We start from the raw sequence: 26255 nt of genomic DNA on the forward strand, positions 1-26255 counted from the left end.
CTGTCGTTGATATACAGTCTGTCGACTGTTAGTTAGCACGACGCACGGGATATAACTGTTTCCTTTTGTCCTGTATTTCATTCGGGAACTGTTCTTTGATATAGAAGTTTGATCCCTTCAAGTGTGCGAATCCTGCCTGTCTAACTACATCTCTGTCCTTATATTGAGGACATAATCATAGATGATTGGCCTATCGATCACCAATCATGAAACCTACCAATTCTTTATTGTTAATTCTGTAAGTCGATTGAAAGGGCTTGATTTGACCACACCCCTGGTTTGTACGGACACATCGTCATCCATTTGTGTCAAGATCGTTTAGTTGGGGGTCAAAATCGGGTGTCAATCGACTTGCAGAAATAACACTAAAGAATTGGTAGGTGTCATGAGTGGTGCTCGATAGGCCAATCAGAAGTGTCCGGCCTTGTCATAATGTATTGTACTGTGAAGCATTTCGAGTCGGGGGTCATCTCAAATGTTTTGTTTTTTTAACATCTTTAATCCTCGCAAAGACACGAGGGCCTGTGCCCACGGTGGCTTACTTTAGCTTGGGGGCGAGGAAACGGGGACTGCTGCGGGGCCGGGGGTCCTGGCGGTGGTCCATACGTGAACGTTGGGGACGTCTGGTACTGTCCATACATAACATTGTTTGGTGTACTTTGAGGTCCCTGAAACATGGCCATCCTTCTTATTTCATCTATTTCTAACACTGTTTTAGTCTGTTGTTTTTGCACATTTCTCTCATCATGGGGTGGACTTTCTTAAGTTTTCCTACTTCTGTTTCTTTTCCTTTTCTTATTGACGTTCATTCATTTGGTTGCGCTTGGGTTCTCACCCGTGAGCTCTTGAAAACACGTCCGTACCCGACGAAGCCCAAGCTCTTGTTCAGGACAATGGGCAGTCAATGTTTTTACAACGGCACAGCTAATGCTAAAATGTTCACCGGAAAATAAATGAACAAGGACGTTGTAAAATGTCATTTGTATTTGTGCATTCATTAGGGCAGTAATTTCCATTCTCTACATGATAAATAATACACATAAATAAAGTTGATAGATGTTATAATATTTATTTTTATTTTGTTGTTCAGTAATATTTTAAGAAGATGTGTATACTCTTGTCATAACACGTAACTTTCTTTCCACAAATGGCATGCAACCTTTTACAAGATTATTTAATGTATTTTACCTTTAAACCTCCCTCTGTACCATCGTAGTTCTTACTTCACCAACAATGTTCGATGCCAGTTGATCTTGCAACTTACAGACGGGTGGGTGGTGTTTTCTATTTGAAATTGCATGGTAAAGCTTTAGGAAACTTCTACCATTTAAAAATGCTATTTTCATCTCTCAGCTTGTACAATCCGTCCTTTTCAAAATACATAATCATTTTACGCTTATGCTGCGGAGATGTCCACCCAAACCCTGTGCCAATATGTAGAGATCTGAAAATTGGTAATCAAACTCCAAGCCACAGAATTAATCAGCCTATTCTTGACTCTGTTCATAAATTCATATTCTTTCAAATAGATTCAAATTATTCTAAACTCTTATGCATGCAATTACCACGAATCATTTGATATATTTTAGACTTTTTGCTATGTTATGCATTTCATGCCTTTGTGGACATAATTGTTTTTGTACTTTGTTTGAAACTAATTATTGATTGCATAGTTTTGTGTAATGTTTGATGGAGCGGCACTTACATAAGCCGTTGGCTTGTTGTGTCAATCCATAGTCATATTATGTTTATATTTCATGAATAAAATATGTGTATAAATTATATCGTTCACTGTTGAATCTCTTGATCTGCAGTCTTTCCCCTTTTCCTCTTGTTGAGGATGTACATATAACCATTTACACATAGGTATCTTCCACCACGAGACGTAGGAAGAAACTTGTAGTCTAATTGTACATTTGCCATAAGTGAAGTTGTGGAAATGACGATGAAAACTGCCATTTCCAACATTCTTATAGCATGCAATGTAAGAAAGTGAATAACTCACCGGTAATCAACATAATCACAGTCATTGAGTGAGATTCATTCACTCGCTGGTACACATGCCATATTTCGTTTCCTGAGTGAACACATTGCACATTTTGTAGAAAGCCAGTGTCTTAATCTCTGAAAACAACACTGTTTTCACAACATCAAACACTTCACCTTCACTTCACGCACTATAGCGTTTGGTAGTCGTTATTGGTCTCTTGTTTGTATCCATGATGGATGCGACCATAGCGGCAGGACTTGCTCATCTGTTCGTAATCACTTTTTGGTAAGTGACTGTATAAACAAATGCTTATGAAAAAATCGAACTCATACAATCAACAATGTCCTGGGCAGAGGACTGTGGACATTGACAGGGTTTTGTTGCATATAGTTGTTATAAATCGTTCATTCATTGACTAAGGCAAACACGGTCAATCTATTGCTGTAGATATATTGTTAGCAAGGGTTTTGACTTGCTGAATGTCAGTCGTATTACACAGAATGGAGTGTTGGTGTTATGATAGTATTCCGACACACCGTTTTAGCAACAGATTATATGATCAACGTGTCAAGAATAAATTATTTGTATTAAAATATTCCTATATGACAGGTCGGCTTCACTGCATCATTCCTCATTGATTACACCCATCCAAAGGTCGAACTTACGGGACCTAACCGTTTGTAAACCACAATACGGTGTCTCGTTACAGCTTTCTGTGAATGTTCTGTAGCTACTGGAGTGAGTCATACGGTGAGAAGGTGAGTGAGTGACTATGCTTTTACGCCGCTTTTAGCAATATCCCACAATATCATAGCGGGAGTACACCAGAAAGTGGCATATTTTTGTATGATCAAGTAACTTTTAAATTAATTCTGTGTTACAGGTTGGGTTCTCTGCATCCTTTCTCATTGATGGAGGACAGACTTTGCTGTGTCGTAGCGGTAGAGTGAAGGCCTCATTCCATGGTCAAGGCATATTTCGGACATTGAAGAAATATGTACGCCATCAGTACAGAAGTAGAGAATCCCTAAAATACGAAGTAATGGTTGCAGACAATATAAACTTGAGAGAAAGACCAACTTTGAGGCAATCATTTACTGAGCTTTCTTGCAAGGTATGGAAAACGTTCTAGATCCTAGAGTTTACCATGTTTTACACATCAAATCAACACAAACAGAAATACTTGATTAAGAATCGCATCATTTATGTGTCGGCTGAAGCAAACCTCAAATATACAACCAACCTTATGAACAATATCGGGTTCACGTTTTATGACACCGCCTCCGTGGTGTAGTGGTTAGAGCGTCCGCCAGGAGAGCGGAAGGTCGCGGGTTCGATCCCCGACCGCGTCATACCAAAAGACGTTAAAATATGGTACTTGTTGGTCCCTGCCTGGCGCTCGGCATTAATGGGTACAACAAGGACTGGTGGGCTCGGAGTCAGAATAATGTGTCTGAGTGGGGTATTCATGCTTCACTCCGGCATGGTATCTCAGTGGGCTAGCACTATAAAACCAGCTTAAGTCTGGGCTAGTACAAGCAGTACACATACACATACACATACACACGCATGCACGTCGTCATATGAGCGAAATATTCTCAAGTACGACGTTAAACCCAATTTCACCTTACCTCACGTTTAATGATGTATGGACTGATATGCTGTTCATGGTCACCTTTTGTATGTTCAAATTTGTCCCCAGCTTCAAATGCAACCGATTTGATTGGATGGTCAGGTGCCATGGTTAGAGATGATTTTGTGTGTTATCGTTCCCCAGTGTCATGTAGCGTTGTCCACTCACTCACTCACTCACTCACTCACTCACTCACTCACTCACTCACTCCACTCACTCACTCACTCACTCACTCACTCACTCACTCACTCACTCACTCACTCACTCACTCACTCACTCACTCACTCACTCACTCACTCACTCACTCACTCACCAGTATATTTCAAGACCGGCATCAATCATTTCGAATCGGAATGATCATGATCAATGTACAACCGCTACTTCTATTTTAGAACGTGATGTACTACACCAGCAGCGTCTCCCAGGTGGCAAGGTTACCTCAATCAACATCAATTAACATGGTCAAGGAAATGACAAAAGTTGACATGGCAAGACTATTCTCCTCCCAAGAGTCATGCCGTCAATTGTTTCCTGATGGTAAACTCACGGTAGATTGGGCGCCTTTTCGACCGATAACCGCAAACATGCAGTACATATTTCAGCAAGACTCCCTGATCCTCTCGTCTAAGAACGAGGGTGACGCGTCGTTGGTAACATTGGGAACACAAATAGCAGCCAGTGGAGGTCGCATGTACCATGTTGACATATATGGCAGTGACGTCAACACACTACATCATCATGTCTTAAGACATCTTCATCACATGATGACGTTCCGCCAAGATGACGTTCTTATATGCTTGGTATCAGAGGAGAACATGACTCCCATAATTCAGGATATTATGAAGACCTTCTGTATTCATGAACACCATTGCTGTTGTACAAAAATGTATGTTTTTGAAAGAGACCTGGTTCGCGTTCAGTGAAACGTTAACAGTATACTCTGCTGTCACTTATGTACTCTAACGAAACATCAACTACTATTTGCCAAATAGTCCAGGGCGAAAAAGCGAATCTGCCCCAGGACGTTCATATATTTTTGCCGCCGTGATATTGCTGGATTATTGCTAAAAACGGCGTAAAACCTCAATCACATATATTTTTGGCGGTTGAAGTAGCGTAAAATTATTGTCCTCCTACGAGGGTACGTAAGTCCCAAATCATTTCAAGTCAATTTAAGTGTACCAGGTTTTTAATCGTAGTATTTTTGTGTTTTTAATGTATGGCTAAATCTCAGCATCAACGCCAATGGCTGAAGGGATGGTGTAAATCCAGCTTGGGTCCATGCAGGTAGCAAACGTAATGCATGTCCCCATGGGCCATAGTATGGTGATCTACCTTCAGTTGTTGGCGATCTATAGCCCGTATTTTATATTGTATTGTCTTCTTTGATTGGAATATTTTAACTTTGCTCGCTAGTTTTATATTTATATCTGTGATTCTCTAGTCTTTTTACTGTCCATCGTCGACAGGTTTTAACTTCAAAATGTTTCCACTTTTTATTGTATGGATTGTTTTCGTCACGATATGGCTGAGATATTGCCGATGTGACGTTAAATAGTAACTCACTCACTCACTCATATTTTTTTGGTATCAGAGGAGGACGCTATCCACATAATTCAGGACATTATGAAAACCTTTTGCACTGACAAATACCAATGCCTAAATAACAGCATGTACCTCTTTGAAAGATATCTTGTCTATATTTAGTGGGTGAGTGAGTGAATGAGTGAGTTAACATTTAACATCACTTGGGATATATTTTATTTTATTAGTAAACTTGTGAATGAAGTTTGGATTTGAAGCAGAGAAGGGGTGTGTTGTCAAAGAAGTGGAACCATACAATTACCTTTTGAATTGCACGAAATTGAGATGCATGATGTATTCTAGGAACAAGGCCAGCAATGTTCTCTTTAGAAGGCCAGACGCTTTTCATTTTAACTCAAAGCAGTCTTAAGAAATCAGGAGTCTTACCCACCCTAAGTCACTGGAATAAGTGCCGACATGCCACGTCTCGGGGGACATCACGGAAGAGCTGTAGTTATGTTTCATTTTCATACCTTGCAGCGTGAAATTAATCATTTATTCAAATATTCCATAGAAACATGAGTTACAGTTTCAGCAAAACGCCAAGTCATAGGACGTCCCTGCAGTGGAGACCGCATAAGGGCCGCATGTTCACATGCTACGAAGGTGCCAAGCACATTGGGGCATAAATTTCATAATTTACAGTGCGTTTTTTAACTGCATTAAAAGACGACCGCACTAAAATTGACGTTTCTTCATATTGCAAGTTACTGGAATGCATGGTGCAGGGGTATCCTTTCGAAGGTCGGTGCAAACATGAACATAAACCACACTCTTAGTAGCAGACTTGTCAGGAATAGCTGGGAGAGTGAGGAAGACCAATGGCCGTGATAACCGATTCCTAACTGAATACACAATGCCAATCATAATGACCCATGCAAACGCAACGGACATTGGACTCCATCTCTCCAGCAACACCATCAGAAGGAAGCTGTGGACTACTGGTCTAAGAGCACTTTGTCCGATGAAATTCAATCCTTCATCAGACCGAAAAACTTTGGAATGGCTTCTTGACATTTCAGTGGAGGGGTCATGTTTGTTACAGTTGGACAACCAAGGGCATATCTTGGGCCAAACGGATCACTGTTGTGTGGTGGAACTCGTTCAGTTATCTTTAGCAGAGACGCCTTGTCACAAATCAGAAGAAGAGATTAGGTTCCAAGGTTTATTGAACCAACCTCCAAATATACAATACAAAACACGCTTTTCACACATTCATCCTATACAAAACAGAAATAGAGCTCTCTCACATGCAACTCACAATTATGTAATTCACATGTAACTCACACGCACATAACCCAGGCTTTTCAATCCTCACCCACATATACTCAAACCATGACACACACTTATTCACCTGCACACAGACCCTCAAACACTTACCTAACCAGACCTACTCATCGGCACAGTCGTAGAACAATAACTGTTATACGGTACATGTTTATAGTGATAAAAGTAAATGAGGGTTACTATGGCAAATAGTGATACAAGTAATTGGTTAATGGTTACTATAACAACAAGGTAACAGTATCCGTGTTTGGCATCAATCCCTGGCTTCTGTCAGTACGAATCCACAGTTACCAGGCTACTGGCGTTAGCAAATTTCTTCCGTACTTCCACTGTCCGACTCATCAGCCTACAATAGCCACTACTCCAACCTTGGCAATTACTCCTGGTGATCTCACGCTTGCCCTCTGGTCAACAGCACATCACCCTTTTGGAGAATATCAAGTTCAACAGTCTTCATGTCTTTATATCCTTCGTGCTAAATACAAACCACTTGTATTTCCTAATATGTACGACAATCATTTGGTAAGAGTCCCAGCTTGAGATGTGAAGGTTTGGATTAGGGTTAGGGTAAGGTCCTGACATCTGAATATGTTTAGAAATCTCAGGCCGAAGGCTGCGTTCGATTCCCCACATGGGTACAATGTGTGATGCCCGCCGTGATGTTGCTGCAATATTGCTAAAAGCGGAGTAAAACCCAAATCGCTCACTCACTCCTTCCCTCCCTTATATCTTACTTATAAATTCCAATTATTCCTTCTTTTAGATACTACCTCGGAGGCATTTCAAAACTTGTGCAAAGTTCAAATGCATTTGTGAGTATGAGTTCGCTTGCAGGCGCACATACTTCCTGAGTGTCGGGGCATCGCGAATCGCCATGTTGTTGTAAATGTAGCTTTAACGTTGTGTCTGCTGTATACCTAAACCTATTTCCAATGCATGCTGGAATATATATTTCAGCATATTTCGTGAGTGCAAAACACCCATTGTACTAAACACGCTTTACAAACATGTCACTGATTTAGTATGCAGCCTATACACATTTAATGCAAATCGTTAAGCAGAACCTGACTGCCATACATTTGCATGATAAAATAGTTTACACCAGCTCTCTATATAGTTCCAGCCTCGTGACGTTTCACGACACTAAATACTATACTGCTCAGCAGGTAGCAGCACATGGCTCCCGTTTCTGTGATCCAACTGATATGACAAAGCACTGTATTCGAAGGGCGACCAGACATGACTTCGATGACGTCATGAGGATCGGAGAGGTGCATGGCGGCAAGGACTACCTCCGTTACCGCTACAAAAGCTTTTTAGACGACCCCAGCAACAAGTCATACGTCTACATGGTCAGTAGGGTTGTGGTAGGTACCCAGCATGTTTCAGAATTACTTGGAAACCTCTATTAGTAAGACGTCGTGTACAGAAAGCTGTTAAGAGACTCGATGTTGTTTTACTAAATCAAGTGACAAATCTTTTATTCGTATTAAGAGAAGAGAAATTATATGTGTGAATACTACAGTGATGCATAACTTCGCACTGAATTTACATTACACTATTCTTGTATCTCATTTTTCATTCGAGATATATGATTAGATAGTTTTCTCAGTACCCTCACACCGTTCGAAGCGTGTGAGTGAATTTGGTTTTACGCCGCTCTTAACAGTAATTTCAGCAATATCACGGCGGGGACACCACAAATGGACATTACACATTGTACCCATGTGGGGAATCAAACCCGGGTTTTCGGCGTGACGAGCCGACGCTTTAACCACTAGGCTACCCCACCGTCCCCTGTTCGAAGGGAGAGGCAGTATATATGTAAACATACTCGGATTATGTAATGGCATTGCGATTAGGTGCCTCACTCTGTGGGTGTGGGTTCGAATCCCTGATAGACTCAACCCCCAAAAAGTACTAGAATCTGTACTTTACTAAGAAAATGTAATCCCAAATATAACATATGTTACATTTGACCACTTTCTAAATGGCATTGAATCATAATCGGATTATGACAATACATTTTAGACAGAGAGAGGTGTATTCCGTTCATGTAGAAATTACTTATTGAAGTTGAGTTGAGTTGGGCTTTACGTCACATCGGCATTATTCCAGCCATGTAGTGACGAGAACAAGGGGGCCACCTGCCCTTTATACACATACATGTCAGACGGATTCAAGATATGACATGAAGCGCCATAAAAGTGACGGAATGAACATAGAGGTATAATTGTACCGAGATGTGAACACAGATCAGCAGGATGCAAAATATTTGATACGTTTATTCATAGCTAAAAAATATATATTTAGCAAGGTTGTTTATAACAATATTATTTTGAGAAGTAAACAGTAGAGCTAGCTTGTTTTCAGAAGGATATACATGATAAAAACGTGGTATGAGAGATGCTCTCAGATCGTCATAGAATGGACATTCAAGGCAAAAATGGTATTCTGATTCGATCATAGGAATACTGACTGACTGACTGAGTTGGTTTTACGCCGCTTTTAGCAATATTCCAGCAATATCACGGCGGGGGACACCAGAAATGGGCTTAACACATTGTGCCCATGTGGGGAATCGAACCCGGGTCTTCGGCGTGACGAGCCAACGCTTTAACCACTAGGCTACCCCACCGCCCCGATCGATCATAGGAATAACACACAAGGGACACAACCGTTCGTTGCGTGCAAGATTTAAACGTCTTCCATGTTCAATCATTAACATATGATTTGAACAGCGAATCTACAAAGGACAATACAATATACCTTCACATTTACAGCACTGATGTAATATTCTTCGGACACAGTCATTTTTATCTGTCTGCAAAAAATCTAGTTTAGTATATTTTTCAAGATCTGAAGCCCACGTTTGAAGATCAATATCAATACACCTCTGCTTAAATTGTATGAGAAATTGTTAACATTTGTAATTTGTTGATCAACCCAAACATTTCCAAAACCATAGCTGAAGAAAAGTTTCTTAACTCTCAAAGCCCAACAATCAGGATTCTTTTCAGCTAAACAATACTGATATTTATATACTTTATACAAAATAATATTCTTATCTTGACTTATTAACCTGGTCCAGTATTTCACAATTTTATAGTAAATATTAACCTTCAAAGAATAGCGACCTATTTCACCACGTGCAACGATGTTCGGAGTAGCAATAGGTAGGTGAAGTATTTGCTTACAAAACTTGTCATGAATATGTATATTTGGTGAGGGATGAAAACCCCAAACTTCAGAACCATACATCAAGATTGGAAGAATTTTAACATCAAATATATGTAATAAAACTTTCAGTGGTAAATGTGTAAAGTTTTTCATAGAAGATCATACAACAGACAGTACTTTCCAGGATTGTTCCGCTAACGTTTTTTGGGGTTTGATACCAATGTCCAGAGCAAGAGAAATGGACGCCGAGATATTTATATGATGAGACTATCTGTAAAGGGGTTCCGTTTAAAAAGAATTTTTCATATTTCCTAAGTCTACCTGTTTTTCTAAAAACAATAATTTTAGTCTAATCAATGTTTATTTTAAGTTTCCATTTATTGCAATACGTGCTTAACTTATCAATTCTCTTCTGCAGCCCTAGAACTGTGCCATCAAATAGAACAATGTCATCAGCGAACAGCAGAATAAGCAGTTCAATAAAATGTAAATCGATACACCTCTGCTTATCAGCAGACAAATATTCAACTAGATCATTGATAAAAAAGGAGAAAAACAAATGGAGATCCTTGGCGTACTCCATATATGCATTCAAAGAAAGAGGTGTAGCCTGTTTTAAGTGAGACACATGACTTTACATTTTGGTACATATTTTTAAGCACAGAGAACGTCTTTCCTTTCACATTTCCAAGCCACAGCTTGTAAAGTAACTATTTCTGTCAACAGAATCGAACGCATCCTTTAAATCGACAAAAGCACAGTATAGCCGTCCCTTATATAATGATAAGTGTATTTATTGACGACAGTATGAAGAATAAAAATATTATCAGCTGTTTGGAAACCATGTCTAAAACCAGCTTGCTCTGGGGTGAAAATTCTTCTTGCTGAACGTATGCATACAACCTGCTATTAATGACTTTAGCAAATATCTTTCCTGAAACTCCCAAAAGTGTAATCGGTCTATAGTTAGAAGGTATAACTACACTGTCCTATTTATGCAGAGGAATAATAACACCTAGAGTCCAGGCTGACGGGTATACCCCTGAAGATAGTATGGCATTAAACAAAAACTGCAACACTTGGAAGCAACTGATTGGAGCATTTTTGAAGAACTCTATACTTATCCCACTAAACCCCGGTGCTTTACCTGACTGCATACTCTCTACCGCGTCGACAACTTCCTGCATGGATATTTCCCTATCAAGATATTCCTGGTCTACAGTAGAGGTAATGAGATCAACATCGATAGAATCTATAAACGTTTGAACTAGTTCATAAAACTCTGCCTCAACATTTGACGTGCAAACACCTCTAAACAACGTTAAAAATAATCAACCCACTCGGAAGCTTTAATCTTGTTACATTTAAAGGCACGTTTCTGGATAACGATTGCCACGAATGATTTATTATCCCTCGTACACAATGCTTTATTTAGTTTCAACATAATCTTGAAACTGACCAGACATTTTCGATGAACAAAGCTGCTGATAAAACTTCCACGCATCGATGTACCGTTGTTTATCACTGAAACTTGCATGAAATGCACGGAGAAAACGACGAGCCTCACAACGAGCTTCAATGTATTCTGTATCAAACCAGCTACGTCCCCTGGTATCACCTGATTCACCTGAAGAGACAACCTTCTTACAATGCTCAGCACACGACTGCATTATATACTGAAAGCCATTAAAAATGCAATTTGACATTCATACTTTCTTTACTCACACTAATTTCAACATAAATAAAACCTAACTTTAGATGAGAAGATTCCACTTCATCAGCAATATCAAAGCTGTTAAACAGTTCGAAGGTATTTTCTGTACAAAGAACATAATCTACAGTACTTTGTCAATTATTTGCAAAAAACGTAATTTTGCCAATACCCTTATCGTTGAACAAACGACCATTACAAATGATAAGTCCTGTAGTTTTACAAAAAGTCAAGAGTTGATGTCCACGTTTGTTGATTACACGATCCTGGGATACACGTGGCTCAATCCCATCATCAGATTGGTAGTTTATCAATTGGTAAATAGGTGGGGGTCATCGTAAATTATGATATCGGAATACACATCACTACCAGTTCGTCCATTAAAGTCTCCTTGGAGAATAATTTGACAGTCAGAATCCTTTGATCGAAAATTTGTAATATTATCTTCCAGAATAGTGAATATTGGTTCATTAGCAAAATCACTCGAGTTGACAGGTGAAAAATATACAACACCATAATATAACACGTGCAATGAACGGTGGCTGTGTATCTTTAACCACATTATATCTGTACAACAACTGTTTAATAAGATTACACATTTTGAAATCTCTCTGCTAATAAATGTTAAAATGTTATATAGTACTGCTATGTATCAATTGCATCTTGTTCAAACACCTTACGAACAGCAAATCCAGCCGTGTGCACCCCTCGTTGTGAAGCGTGAAAATAGCACAATTTTGCATGATGGTTTTCTAACAACTTTTTCCGCGATCGGTCAAAAAACGTCAGATGTCAGATCCTGTTGGGTACAGGTTTCAGGACCATGTGTCTTATTTGTGTTTTGTGCACTTATCCCTAAACATAAAACTGAGAGGATCCGACCTTGAACATGAACCAAACCCCGGTACGAGAAGTGGAAAGTCATATACACCTAGGCATATCTCTACAGAGCCATGGTGGATGGAAAAGTCATATCGAAGATATCGTTAGGCCCATGAGAAACTGTCTCCTAAGTTTTAAATATCGCTTCTCCACAAATACGCTAGAAACCATGTACAAATCGTTTGTGATGTCGATACTTGACTATTGTTATCACATCTGGGATAATTGTAGGAATGACCAAACCGTTATTCTTGAACAGTTACATCTAGATGAACTTCGTACAACATGCGGCGCTTTTTGTGGCACGAGTCATCATAGGTTATATATCGAAACAAAGTCTAAACCATTAAAAGAAAGAAGGCGCTACATTAAACTCATGGATTTTTTCAAGATGAATAACGATCTCGCACCTGAATACCTCTGTGACCTTGTTCCTAAATTTGTCTCAGAAAACAGTCAATAATAATAATCTCCGTAATAAATCTAAGCTACAAACTATAAATTGTATGACTAAAATATATGAACAATCGTTCCTACCTGACACAATTAAAATTTGGTATTCATTAACTGATAATTTCGTATTCGCTAAGTCAATCGGTGTATTCAAATCTCTGCTTAAAAATGATGAATCCAATAATTACATAGACCTGAAGTATGGCAGTCCATTCTGTCAGATCGTCCACTGTCGACTTAAGCTCGGCTGTAGTGATTTGAATGCGGATAAAGTAAATAGACACATTTCCAACAACCCTGAATGCGCTTGTGGATGCCACAATGAAGATACTGTTCATTATCTTTTTACATGTAAGTTATACACTGCTGTTAGAAATAATACCTATTTCTATGTAAATGGCCATAGTCTCCAAGCTGTGTTATACGGACTACCTACAGCTAACAACGATGTCAATAAGAACATAATAGAGTCCCTGCATCAATACATTTTTAAGTCTAAACGATTTGATAAATTATTCCAGACAAACATGTAAACAATTAATTAAGTGTAAATGCAGCCTCAAGGTTGATAAGCACCTACAACGCACATATATGTGGTTTAATGTGTCGTTTTGTGTATCCAGTTCTTGTGTATTTTGTTTAAATGACATATGTACTGGTGAGGTATTGATATAAGCAAGGTTCTGCTTGTTTACCAAACCATATTCTTTTGGAAAAAAATATGTTTAAACCAAGTTGAAGGTCAAGACATTACTGACACCAATGCCTTCCCTTTACAACGAGGAACCGTTAAGCCTAGTCCCTGGACTGAAGACAAAACCTCAGCCATCGAGTCCATGCCATCCTTTGACAGCGTCAAGAACCAGCTGTACAAGGCCAAGACGTACAGTCTTCCCACCTTTGCAGGCGACCGCTTCCTATGCATCGATGACGGCGCTGATGACAAAACATAAGGTTTCACCACCAGGAAGAATCTTGAGCATCTCTGCGAAGCTGATGTCATTTACGGTGATGGGACTTTCTATGTATGCCTTAATCTCTTTCTCCAACTCGATTCACGCCAAGGTTGCAGATCAGATGTTTCCACTGGTATTCTTTCTGCTGCCCAACAAGACCAAAAAGACCTACACCCGTGCTTTTAGACTCCTGAGGGATGCTGCACCAATGCAGGTCTCCAGTTGAACCACAGATTGTTCAGGTAATGATATTACAATTATATCTTGATCACATAACGAATTTACTTAACCATAACGTCGTGATAAATTGACATTCACACTAATTTATTTAATTCTTTTTTTACAGATGGATTTTGAGTCGGCTTCCAAATCTGCGGTCCTGTCCGTATTTCTAGCTGCAACGGGGAAGGGATGCTTCTTCCACTACACACACTGTGAAGTGTGGCATTCCATAGTTTGGAGTTTTCTTGCTTTGAGTATTTTCATTCATGTTATAAACTGTGCCCAGTTTATCTTCATGCCTCGACTGCTGTGGTCTGCTTTGCTTTCTTTGAGAAATGGCGAATGGATTGGAATCCGCTTCAACTATGTCTCGCATCCCAATCAAGCAAGTCAATCAAAGTATAATCATGGGTGGCCGCAAGTACTCTGACATGTTCATTCCATCTGCTCACAGGTAAACGTCTGGCTACTTGAAGAACAATCTCGCAACTCGACAAGTTGGATTCCTAGTTCAACAACTGTAATGTGGTTATGCAGTCCCTCAGTGAAATGTAGAGTTTTCTCATTGCTTGGGCATCATTAGAGTTGAGAACCTACTTCCAGTGTGACATCAAGGGTTGCATGTTCCATTTCCGACAGGCACAACGGAAAGGTGCCAAACGACACGGCTTCCAGACAGCTTTCAAAGACATACAATCAGTGAACCAGTTTTGTGAGTTGAGCTTCAGCCCTGCCTTTGATACGAATGCAAGCAATCGGAGACTTCTGGTGGAATGCATCTTCGACCCAGGAAACGAAAGAACCGAGAACTAAAAACGAAAAACTACAAACAGAGAAAGACCATCTTCAAGCAGGAGTGAGTGAGTTTAGTTTTATACTGCTCTCAGCAATATTCCAACTATATGGCTGGGGATTATTCGAGTCTGGAGCAGACAATCCAGTGATCAACAGCATGAGCATCGATCTGCGCAATTTGGAACCGATGACATGTGTCAACCAAGTCAGCGAGCCTGACCACCCGATCCTGTTAGTCGCCTCTTATGACAAACTTAACTCACACTCTCTTATGCAAAAACCATTTGCAGATAAGTTTATTTCAAGCTCAGTACTATTCCATATTTCCACATTACTATGCGTTATGGTGATGCGATGGTATCAGACCTATCCATAATAGTCATGACCGGCGCAATGTTAAAAGACACACTTTTTTAATGTTAAAAGACACACTTTTACACAGTGGATAACGTTGCCACATAACCTTTATAAGAGACAACAAAATAGACCAGGTATTCAGCATTTATGAAATTGTTAATTTGATACACCTTGTACCCGATGGCACTGAATAGGGCTCGCATTCACAATCACGGGTTTGTCTGGTGACCGGATTACAAGTCAAATATCCACTTTGTTGAGTAATTGGACATGACACGTTCTGATAATTTGATCCTAAATTGCCTACATATATTAACTGAGATCGTTATCTCCCGTGGCTACATTGTCAGGGAGTGTTAAAACGCACTGACCGAAAGCAGGATCAATGTCAGTCAGTGATACTCGTAGGATTTACACGCTGAATATTCCAACCATTTATGTACAACAACTGATTCTGAGCAATACCTCTTGGTATTGTGTGGAACAAGCGCTGTGAATAATAGTCACGCGACACTATATGAAATGAAACACATAATTATCAGGGTCACATTACATCCCAGCTGTCACCTGTTTGGGTCGTCATTACCGCTGGATTTCCGTTCCGATGGATTTCAGTACATTCCTGACAACACCGACTCGGACTGCCCGTTATTGATGAAAGATGAGCGAACACTGGAGCGAGTCCCACAGTCAGGGACAGTCACGGTCAGTCGTGTATCCATATCCACTTTTCTGAATACTCTAACGTATGTGTACATTGTCCAGATGAAGGTGCCGTCGCTGTAACTCATCGGAGCTGGTGCACGAGTGGTGCATCGCCACAGTCATTCCATACACGTGTATGTGGAGATCTGAGTTATAATTTGCCTTCAGCAACCTAAGCCTGGCGTAAGAGGCTGCTGACGGGATCGGCTGGTCATGCTTACTGACTTGGTTTATGTATCTCGTCCAATTGCGTAGCTCCACGCTCATGACGTCAATCACTGGACTGTCTTGTTTACAAGACCGACGTCATATTGCTGGAAGGAATATATCTGAGTGCCAAAACGAACACAAACATGTATATTAACTTCACTCGAACTAATTAACTGATTTACAATTCCAGGCTTCTACCACTCCATTCTGACTGTCGTTTTTTAAAACCTACAGTCAGTACTTCCTGACCTATGTCTCTTTGCAGTGAAACAATCGCTGACTATCACATAAGGCGTGCCACGGTTGATGACTTTGACGACGTCATGGATATTGGGGAGGTGATCAGGGGGGATTGACTACCTGCGCCATCGTTACCACAGCTTCATGGACGACAGTAACGTCAGGTCGTACGTCTGCATCATCGGAATGGAGATAGTGAGTAGCTTGATAACACACGTTTGTAACCAGTTCTTGCCATTCCTGGACAATAGACGTCTGTATTGATGTATGAACGCAAGAACTACCATGTATGTAGTTTGACATTTCACGCCACGTCGGCTGTATTTCAAACATGTAGAGAAAAATGTTTGACACATTGTGTGATGGATGTACAAAGATAACAATGTAATGACGAAGCCATTAAGATAGGGAAATGTGACTGATGTTGGTATGAAGAATCGTGTCACTTATTCATGTTTTTCCAACTTCGAAAAGCCTTTCAAAGAAAAATTTTCCTATATTTGCTAAACATCTGTCAGTAACAGAAAACAATGTTAAGATCAGTCATAGTTATCAAAATGGAAACGATAAAGGGAACATGAGAATGTTGATGTCAATATTTCATACAAATACAGCCCCCGCTCCTGCTGGTAGATTGACGGGGGCGGTGGGGTAGTCTAGTAGTTAAAGTCCTCTTGAGAGGGTACGTAAGTCAAATTTTCACGGACCAAGTTTTTATACGTAGTATTTTTGTCCTTTTAAAATTTTGGCTACAATCGCAAGCGGCTGAAGGTATGGTGTAAATCCAGCTAGGGTCCATGCAGGTAGCAAAAGTAATGTAAGTCCCCATGGTTCCTAGTTAATTACACTGTTTTAGTTTTAAATGCTAGTTTTATGTTCATATCTGTGATACTCTAGTGTTTTTACTGCCAATCGTCGACAGTTTTAGCTCTTCACAATGTTTTCACTTTTGTATTATATAAATTGTTATCGTCACGATATGGCTGAGATATTGCCGATGTGACGTTAAATATTAACTCACTCGCTCTAGTGGTTAAAGCGTTCGCTCGTCACGCCGAAGACCCGGGTTCGATTCCCCACATGGGTACAATGTGTGAAGCCAATATCAGGTGTCCCCCTCCGCGATTTTACTGGACTACTGCCAGAAGCGGCGTAAAACTAAACTCACTCACTCACTCGTAGATTCACGTCTTGTGACCGGTCAATGAGTGCTGCCATTATGTCTACATAACACATGATTATCGTCCATGCGAAGTCCATTCGTGTGTAAATCATCTTAAATTAAAACTGAACAGAATGCAAATTTTCAAAGTTACGATATGATCTTCAGTTTTGAAGCGTTTGCATGAGGCCACTGCATGAAAGATTGCAGACAGAGAGTAACTAATAATAAAGTACTGTCCGAAATAGAAAAAAACCCTTGAAATTTTCGCATTTATATTTCGAATTTATATAGTTGATATGTGAATGTGTGAAATATCTGTTAAACTAAGTTCGGCCTAACTACAGTCTCGGTGGTAGGGAAATAGCAAACGTAGAAAAAAGACTTTACTGAGGAGAGATTAGTGCAGAAATGGGCAATGCGGTTTTTTTCCAAGGCGACTTATTTGGAACAGACAATGGCTTTATGCTAAATTAGTGTGCGACGATATAGTATTACAAAGGAAACTTTTTAAATGTCCATTTTGAATTAAACTAAGCTTCATTATAAACGATAGCTGACGACGTAAATGAATAATAACGTAATACTGAAATCATTAAGGACGCAGCTACCATGGAGTCTCACTATCACTATAAAATAGAAACAGGTAAGAGGGGTCGTCTCAAAGCAAAACAAGGACGGGTGTCGCAGACGGTGGTTGGGGTCGGGCTGGGGGGATAGAGATATCAGCTGACATAAGATAATCCTTTAGGGGAATTAAACTGTGGAAGCAAACGGCATGTCATAACAACTTGAAAATACTATCCAGTCCTCCTATATAGTTTGAGACATTTAATACGCTGTCTGATCGAAGCTTTTCTATGGGTATCATACTCTTTTACACATCTCAACATAAACTTTTTGGAAGAAAAACACGTGATGTTAATCAATAAATGAGACATATTCAAAACACATGAACAAGCATAAACTATCTTTGAGATGACCCCTTGCGCCTGCAGGCAGCATTTGCATTCGTCGTCATACCTGGCTGAGCGACCTAATTGCTATCTATAGTCTGATCTAATTTTTTTAGCAGCTATTCGTTTTTTTCTAAGTTATACCAGATTTTGCGAGTAAACATGGTTTTCTGGATACCCTATTACACATCCCACTGAACGTCCAGTTAGGCCCATGTGGGTTATTTCGACATATGCTATTTGCAGTTGTTTAGGAATACTGAGTAATAAAGCTTCAGATTACGACTTGTCTAATTCCCAAGCATGCCTTCAACCATCCTCTGGCTACTTGCAATTGTTGGCAAGCTTACCAGTACAGCAGCAGTAAAAGAAATCATACCGACAGATCTATATAATATTCTAAAACACACTATTTATTAAACAGTTTTTTAATCGTACAGGAACAACCCAAGGTTTACACTGTTCTAAATGCCTTCTGTGTTAATAGGTTGGTTTCTGCTGTGTTAATCTTATCGACGATGGTTTGACCTTTCATCTACGAACCGGTAGGGTGAAGAAAGGCTTCCGAGGGCAAGGTGTTTACAGTCGCCTACTCAAACACGTTTACGCAGAATACAAAGACGTAGGCGGCATCAAATACGACGCAGTGACCATCAACAAACACAACTTTGAAGCTATGAAGAAAACCTTTGAGGACACCTATAGTGTATCGTGCAGAAAGGTCTGTAACTATGTCACTCATGGCAATAAGTGCAACATGTTTCAGATACACAAGCCTTACCTGTAACGATTTGAAACAAATAGGTATATAAAACAAACAGGAATAGGCATCGGCCACGAGTGGGGACAGTGCATATAATGCGTCTCCAGCACCCCACTGCTTCGCATATTAGGCGACCGAACCGATAGTCTGTTTGCCTTGTGATGCATCTCTGTATCGGCAGATGAATGAAGACCAGTGGTTGAGGGCGTCGGAGAACAACACAGTCCCAACACACCATCCCAATTTTGCAAAAACGGGTGGTAGTAAAAGCCTGTTTTATTCGTTCGCACAGATGACGTTTTCAGAGCAAAGGGATTATTCACATATCAAATACTTGTACACTGTTTCTCATTTGCTTATTTACGGGGAAATGTAACTGTGCTTTTAACAGAGTTCAATAGATAAACAATCATTCCCTAATGTATTAATATACCCCAGTACATATTCTTGACGTGAAAAACGGATGGGGATGGACCTCCCATGTGTGTCTCTTGCGATGAAGTGTTCACCATCAAACATATTCTGCTTGACTGTGTGGACTTTTCGACTGCAAGGGATGCACATTATGATGCGAGAAATCTGAAAGATCTGTTTCAAGTGTGAGCGGGCATCTGATTGTAAACTACCTGAGGGAAGTTGGCCTGTATCATAAATTGTAACTTTGTAAAGAGAATAACAAATTGCTTGCTTTTGTATTTGGTGCTATGACATTTTTTGTTTTGAAATAGAAATGTAATGAATATATATGTTTTTAAAATATAACTCTTTTGGACCTTGGACTTAAAATGGTAATGAATGGAAACTTGATCTCGTCACTATATGGCTGGAATAATGCCGATGTGACGCAAAGCCCAACTCAACTCAACTCATCTCTCGACGTAAAGGTCGTGATTTACTCTTTGTGTATGATAATGAGCACAATGTGGATGTCTCCGTCTTTCACTGCACATTTATCATATACAAACGTTTCCAATTGCGATCTATTTGGCTATCAGGGACTCAGCAAAACACCTCTGTTCAAATAACGTTCACACACTGCCTTGCCTTGCTGAAAATAACACGCTGTGGTTAAGATTAAGCTGTGTTTTCATTAATACGCATAGGAGATATGCAGCCGGACAACACCCATGCCATGCAACAGGTCGGTCGTCCACATGTTACATCATGCAGACATAGTCAGTTGGTGGATCTACAGAATTCATACTAAACTTCTACATTAACATCGAGGAAACCAGTGAATGGCATCATTTTCATTATCAATAGATAAACCCTTTCCTTATCTTCACAATTCTTTGGCAGTATCGTAAGTGTGAGTTTATGAATCAGAATCAAACTGTGATGGTACTACGCATTTGCCAAACACTGAAGGTATCTTGCCCCTCCAGTAGCCCCTGTCATCAGCTCATTGAATGGTAAATGACCAAGATACGAACAAAAATAGGGACTAGCATTTAACATTATTTTGTCACTGTTACGTCACATGTTAAACTTTCCTCCACGTCTTCTCTAAAGCATTTTGAAAGGTTTTCTGAGGCCATAAATGCTATACCTTTGTGAAGACTTCAGAGCAAGAGTTGTATGACGCTCTTTCACATCTGGGGCGGTGGGGTAGCCTAGTAGCCTAGTGGGTAAAATTCGCCTGTCACGCCGAAGGCCCGGGTTCGATTCTCCACATGGGTACAATGTGTAAAGCCCACTTCTGGTGTCCTCCGCCGTGATATTGCTAAAAGTGGCGTAAAACCCAACTCACTCACTCTTTGGCATCTCCACGAATTGGGCCTACTTTATTGTTTCTCGAAAGATGTGAAATGTAAACACCAAAGACTCGAGTTGCAAGAATATTGTTTGAAGTAAGTTTATATCGACTACTGAAAGTTAAGTAAGGCGGTTTTACTGGTCTCCTGTATTTCCGGATAAGGTGCGTAAATCAGTGGAATGTAGCTTCGGTTAAACCTCTTGGCAATATGCCCTTTTTCTGATTTGGAACAGGGTGTAGACGTCGTTCTATTTTATGTCACACATGCTCAGCAGGGTAGAGATCCAGTGAATGTACAGGCCATTGTGTACATTGTGCTGTTGAAGACGAGCCAAAGCAACTGTATTCACATGAGGAAGTCGACGTGCTTTATCATGTTGTACTATGAATCTTGGGCCACGGCGTTGAAGAAACCGATTTGTACAATCGGAAATGTTAACCTTTAGCCTGCTGAATTAATTTCAGCATAAGGCCTTGTAAAGAGGGTGGGTGATTTCCAACAGTCGGTGTGTCATTAAATAAGGGACAACTAAAACAATATTTTGGCACATTGATACTAGATAGAAAAATGAACATTATTATCCAGAAATATCCTGATAATTTCAAACATACAGATGTTAATGACAAGGCAAACATAAATCATGGAACTTTTCCTGAATTTACCTGAATTACTTAATTGACAGTAGAATGCGTTTCATATAAGGAACCTGAATAAATCGTTAAATTAGCGCAAACCAATTTCAATATTCGTATTGCCGATATATCATAATTATCTGACTTCAAATTTGTATGTTTGTATCGACAATTATCAGCGCGATTGCAAATTAAAAAACATTTCTGAAAAAAAAATAATCGAAAACGTTCGTCGTAAACAAATCGTATTTTCGATTACACAATGTCATTTAGAATGTGGTCAAATGTAACATATGTTAAACTTGCGATTACACTTTCTTAGTAAAGTACAAATTCTAGTACTTTTTGAGTTGAGCCCCATCCGGGATTCGAACTCACACCCTCAGAGTCAGGCACCTAATCGCCAGCACACAAAGTCAGACGCCTAACCCACTCAGCTACCGCGACTTCCACAAAAATGGAAGTCGGACAACTGGTAGTCTGGACTGCGGGCTTTGTGTACCCCTCTGATAAGTGTAACTTGGCACGGCTCCCACGGCCAAAAGCTATGATTACACGATGCCATTTAGAAACTGGTCAAATGTAACATATGTTATGACTTCGTGTGCTGGCGATTAGGTGCCTGACTCTGAGGGTGTGAGTTCGAATCCCGGATGGGGCTCAACTCAAAAACTACTAGAATTTGTAGGTGGAATATTGCCGAGTGTGGCGTTAAACAAACAACAAATCATATCTTACAAACCTACGATCGCATGATCTTCTCAAAGGACGTAACTCTACAGTTCTTGTCTGTTGTGAAACATCCTTTTTATATATCGTACAGCTACCATCTGTCATCTCATGTACTTTTGTATTGTAGACCATCTTAAGTTACCAATTTACGAGTGAAGAGACGGAATCTCCAGCACCCATAACGCCTTTTCTGTGGGAGGTAAACTCGTCGGCTATGACGGCATTGTTTGAGGACGCCAAATCCCGAAATACACTGTTCCCTGAAGGCAAAATAATAATAGATTGGGTTGCTCTTCGTCTCTTCTCATCAAATATGAAATACATACTGGCAGTGGACACATTTGCTCTCAAGTCGACATCCGGCTGTAAAGTGTCACTTCTTACAGTTGGAACACCGACAGAATGTCAGCGTGGACTCCGGTACCTCATAGACGTTTTCGGAACTGACGTCAGAGTCCTACGTCGTCACGTTATACGTCACCTGGAACATCTGAAGGCGTTGACACAAAAAGAAGTTGTACTTCAATTATGCACTTCTTCGAATTTAGCAAAAGTCGTGGATGACATAATGAAAGATCTACGAATGTCACAAATCCATGAATTGTCAACTGAAATTTTCTGTCTTGAAAAGGTTTTCCCAATGACAATGTAGGACTCGGTCATATTATTCAAATCACGCATGTATCTGTTACCCGTTACACCCGAGGCTAGCCCTCGGCTATCTAGAGCTTGTTGTCTCCGCTTTTTTAGTTCAACAAATATGTTATGTTATTGCATACAATAATACCGGAAACTTTTCAAATTGTTTGACATTATTAATAAAAAAGTATGTTCTGTTTTTCACAACGCTCTTAATTATGTTTAAGCGCACCATGGCTTTTTCAAGTACATTTAACCAATCTTACATCTCCAGCTCCTACATTCCACTCTAACAGACAACACAACACATTGTATCAACATTGGGCTCGCTGTGCACAACACAGCCTAGATTTACAATAATCATAATCACCTTCATGGCTTACCCGTAAGCGACTTATTTACACAATGTGCAATATATGCAACGAATGTTAACGAGTCAGTTACACAATGCTGAAGCCCGACACGTAAAACCAGAGATAAAGTTTCAAAGAAAAACTCTTGAACCCAAGGGGCGTAGCTACCATTAACAAAAATAAGCCCGGGCTTACTCATGATTGTTGCTAAAAAGGTTGGGCAAGCCCTCAATACTATCTAAATATAAAGCTTTACAACCTATCACCTACCTTTATGATCCTACCCGCATCAAGCACAAGTTTAAGCATTCTCAGCCTCAATCCATTAAATCTTCTGCTCTAGTCACAAATGTATGTACACTATTCGTGATCACAACAGTATTATAGCGGCTCTGCGGTTCAGATTACACCTGGATTTCATCACACGGTGGTATAACGGTTCTTATCTCCAAATTGTACATGCTATCCATTCATTATCAACACGGTGCTATAATTTGTTGCTCTGCTACGATTTCACATATATTTCATTCGATCTCAACACAGTATTGTAACAGCTTTTCAGCTCTTAACAGGGACAAACACTTAAATTGAATACATGCACTATTATAACGGCTCATCAACACCAACACAAACCACGGTCTGAATACCTGTTTTGGATTCCTCAATAAACAGCATCACGTGAGAGTGGTAAAGTACAATATCAGCTCGAGTAATCGTTAATAATTCAGCAGATCTGAGAAATCCCGCATAGCCAAGCAAACAATCTGCAAATATTCTTAAATCCATTAGAGAACCTTTTGCATCATACAACTGCTCTAAACCAGATGCTTCAACTGATTCTTTTTTATACACTTTTTCCAGCCAGCTTTCTTTTTGCAGCTGCTACCACGTTTATAACTAATCCATTCTCTGTAGGACTAACCAAGCCAACACTGAAATCAAGCTATAATAAGCATTCAAAACAGGCGACACTGAATCACCTGCTTGCACAATAAACAAAAAATAAATTGCACCTTGCAAAGGTGATATAGGCAAAGCATCAGACATGTTATTACTCTTTGCCTACCTTTCCCATGTTGTATAACCCATGCTGTTCTTCGTTGTTATGGCTCTTGAATGAAATATCCCGGACATGGGAAGAAAGACAACCAATGTCATCGTGATTGGTTGGTAGAATTCATGAAACATACCTGTAACAGGTCAATCAATATTAACGAAAATCAAGCAACAGTGATAACATGCTGAAACGCAAATGATGTTCACCAAACATACCTCCTCTTATTCTACCAACAACATTTGCGTCTTTTGATCTTGACATATATATGCAATCTTTCTCTTGTGGTATGTACCGACACTGTGAATACAATATTTGTCAGATAGAAGACGACTTCCACTCTGGAACAATAAGCGTGCCTACCGCGTCACATTCATACATGTATCAAATAACTCTGGGTATCAAACACACGGGGGACATCCCAGTTCATTTCTCCTTTCGACTCACAGTGAAACAGCCTACAGCCTAACACCCTGGATCGCTACAGCGTAGGTTGGTAGGTTTATTTAATTCCTCCAGGTTTGGAGATACAAAATTAATTGAATATTAAAAACTTAATTTTTTAGCCACAAGTGTTGAAATTTTAGGATAGATTAATTAGGGTCTTTAAACAGTGAAACTGGACCAGTTGATCCCAGATGCAAACTGTCCAACCAGTAGCAGCAGTTGTATGGTGTCAATGTCATACGTGTGACGTCCGAGCACCACTTCGGTAAGCGTTCTCTGTTCTATATTGTCTAACAGAACATGTGTGTCTACACCGAATATGTCTAGAATATCCAGCCACATGGTTTCTCGTCTTGCGCTTACCACATTGTCAGTACAAAGGTGAAGAATGTGGTGTACAAGACCATGAACAATGCAGGAACACATTGGGCACTGTTCAGTTCTCACTGGGTGCGTGATAAGAGAGAGAGTAGCTTTAAGCCTCTCTAGCCTGTGTGGGTGATGTCTACTCATGGTCCATATCAGATGTGGAATGTACACACTGTGGTTGATGAGGAACAGCGACATACTTGCATCAGTCTCCATCCATGACACAAGTTCATCAGTCTCAGTTTTGAAAACATGCTTCTTCACTTGGGTATTCCAGGTGTTTTGGGTTTGGGAAGGAACATAATTGGATCTGTGACAGAGCATATGTGAGTCCGTAGCAGTTACACAGTCTCTTGATCTCCGGGATGAATCCATGGGTGACTGGACTATTGGTGACTGTATCGCTCAAGTAGCAATATAGCAGGACATGCTTTGCTGGACAGGATGTTGGGCATGTGAGCAATCGTCCAAACAGACAGAGTTTTCTAATGCTTATGGTTGCAGTGATCGGCGGGATACCTGTAAGTGAAAGCACCATATCAGCTCTAGTTCGTGTTGGTAAGCCTTGGATTATCTTCAGGCAAAATCTGTGCGCCCTTCCCAGCTGAAGACAGGAACCTGTAGACACGTTGTACTGAGTTTCACAGCCGTACAATGCACGTGGGAGAACAACTGACTCGTATATCTTTGCTGCTGTGAATGGGTGAAGTCCATTTTCATGAATACCAAGGTTTCTGGTGGCAAAGAAGGTTGACTTTATTGTTCTACAGATGGTGTCAACCTGTTCCGTTGACTTCATGTTCTTGAATATTGAAGTGCCAAGGTGAGTGTGCTGGTCAGTCTCCTGTATTGGCTTGTCTCCCAGGAATCTGGTTCTTTGGGAACGTTTGTAGGTTGCAGTTGATTCGTTAAATACTATCACGGCACTCTTCTTTGCACTGTACTGGAACCGTCATTTACTGCTGTACGCAGCACAGATTGCCAACAGGGAGTCTAAACCCTGTTTCGTAAAGGACAGCAGTGTTATGTCATCAGCTTGAGTGGGTGCAGCACATGGGATTGTGTTAATACAGGCTCCAGACGGTGAAGCAGAAAGAAAGACTCTAGCTGTTCGTCAAGATATAGCTGGTAGAGCCAAGGTGGTAGTACACCTCCTTGCCTAGTCCCTTGCTTGATATCCAACCAC

At 40.2% G+C, this 26255-nt stretch overlaps 1 long non-coding RNA gene across 1 annotated transcript; it reads right to left on the minus strand.

The window, feature by feature from the left end:
* Positions 1-1846: 1846 nt before the first annotated feature.
* On the minus strand, positions 1847-23375 carry LOC124267019. Its single transcript, XR_006895928.1, has 3 exons — positions 23351-23375; positions 16215-16220; positions 1847-1952 (listed from the first exon to the last, which is right to left on the minus strand). It is a non-coding gene; the product is annotated as an uncharacterized LOC124267019 (long non-coding RNA).
* Between the last annotated feature and the right edge of the window lie 2880 nt (positions 23376-26255).

This window comes from Haliotis rubra, unplaced genomic scaffold (assembly GCF_003918875.1).
Source record: "Haliotis rubra isolate DU_JTF1 unplaced genomic scaffold, ASM391887v1 Scf1296, whole genome shotgun sequence".
Taxonomy (NCBI): domain Eukaryota; kingdom Metazoa; phylum Mollusca; class Gastropoda; order Lepetellida; family Haliotidae; genus Haliotis; species Haliotis rubra.